Genomic DNA, 2,223 nt, shown 5'->3' on the forward strand with positions numbered 1-2,223 from the left:
TCATCTCTCATTATCAACATTTTTGTAAACATTCTTCTAGATCTTAGATGGTTAATTCTATTCCTGAAACTTATCCCAGAGGCTTCTAGTATCAGTATCTCCAGCAATGCAGTCCATGTAGAGCCCGTGGCACTCCCATATATCCACACAGCCTAAAATTATCTCCTACAATTTTACTCCAAATCCTAATAATCATTCTCTTGCTTTCATTCTGAAGTTTAGAGGCACATTACAAAGTACCTCATGGACAGTTTTACCCAGAGATGTTGCCAAAAAATTAAATTTAAAATTTCCAAACCAAATGTCTCTTCTTCTAACCCAATATTCCCAACTTTCCTATTTCTTTTAAGAGTCTTACTGCATGTAAAAAGAAATATATGAATTAATTTTAGCTTTTCCTGTCATCTCTTATATTTGACTGATATTTAATTTTTTACAATTCTATCCATCTTTTCATTCTTCTTTTGAATCAAATTGCAATCACCACGTTTCGGAATCTTTCACTTTCTACAATACCATAGCATTATTTTACACTAGATTTCCCTAGACCAGAATTGCTCTTCAAAACAAACAATAGGTAATTGTAGCTCACATACTAGTCATTCTGAATTTTAATGCTCTCTGCAACAAACAAACTACATCCCAATTTCTAATCCCAGTATGCTACTCCCTCCATACTATGGAACAGGATTTTTTTCCCCTAAATGTAATTGTCATTATTCAAATAGTAAATTATAATAAATTGAGATTATTTTCAGTTTTTAAATATCTACTCCATAGTTGCTAGTTTTTGTGACTTTGTTCATACATCTCAACTCCTTTTCATTATTTCCCATTTCACCATGGTATAAAGAAATTCTTTATGTCCTTAAAGATTCAGCTCAAGTGATTTATTTTCTCCTGAAAATGTTTTTGTTTAAAGCAATCACTCCTCAAATCCCCATGGATATCTGAATATCTTTCATCTATTTACATCCATGAGTCACTTAAGGAGGGGGACACATTCTAAGAAACGTGTTGTTAAGTGATTTCACATTATACAGAGCACTTACACAAATACAGATGGTTTAGCCTATTACACACCTAAGCTATATGGTATATCCTATTGCTCCTGAGCTATAAACCTGAACAGTCTGTTGCTATACAGAATAACACAAGATTAAATCAACCATAAAATGATGAAGTCAAGAGACATGGCAAACATGAGATGTATGAGGCTCCTGCTGGGGTAACATGGTATAGTGTTTTACAGCAAACTTTTTTTTATATAAGTAGAAACAATACAATCTAAAATAATGATAAAATGTGTAGTATAGTAAATATAAAAACCAGTAGCAGTCATTTATTATCATTTTCAAGTATTATGTACTCTGTGTAATTGTATGTACTATACTTCATACACTATACTTTTATAGGACTGACAGCATAATAGGTTTGTTTACACAGTGTCATCACCACAAACATGTGAGTAATGTATTCCATTATGATATTACAGTTGCTATGACATCACTAAGCAATAGAAAATTTTCAGCTCCATTATAATCTTATAAGACCACCATCATATATATGATCCATCGTTGACCAAAATGTCATTATGTGATCATGACGATACTGCATCATATTGGATTTATTATCACCATCTTCATTAATTCTGTCCTCTCCCTAGTCATTTTTGACTTGAGCAACTTCCCATATTTCTTCCTATTTAGCACCATATATCTTCTATTAGGCCTTGATATTTAATATAATATTGCTGAATCAAAGCAATCACTAAGAGACTAAATATCGATATTTATAAGACTGTAAACTTTAAATATTCTAATTTTAAGATATTATTTTTAATATCTTATTTTTTGCATCAATATTTTATTTTTTATCTCAACTATTTTAGTCCTTTGTTTTCCTGATCCTTCAACCCTCCCATAACCAAAATGAATGGTCTCTAACTACACAGTTAAATAAGTTTACTTTTTACAGCCTTGCAGAAACTTCTGACAACATATTACAATGCTAAAATATAACCATTTTGGCTTTCAGTTTAAAATACACTTAATAGTATGTTTTTGTTGTAGAAATAAAGGAGAAAACATGTCTCAAAAATGTGACATAAAAGAAATATAGGCAAATAATGAATACTTGACAAATACTTGAAAGAAAACATCGCTATGATTCAGGAATAACATACTGTCTTAGAGGTAATTACCTTACTGGAAATTTCCTTTT

Source organism: Pteropus vampyrus, unplaced genomic scaffold (genome assembly GCF_000151845.1).
Source record: "Pteropus vampyrus isolate Shadow unplaced genomic scaffold, Pvam_2.0 Scaffold3, whole genome shotgun sequence".
Lineage (NCBI taxonomy): Eukaryota > Metazoa > Chordata > Mammalia > Chiroptera > Pteropodidae > Pteropus > Pteropus vampyrus.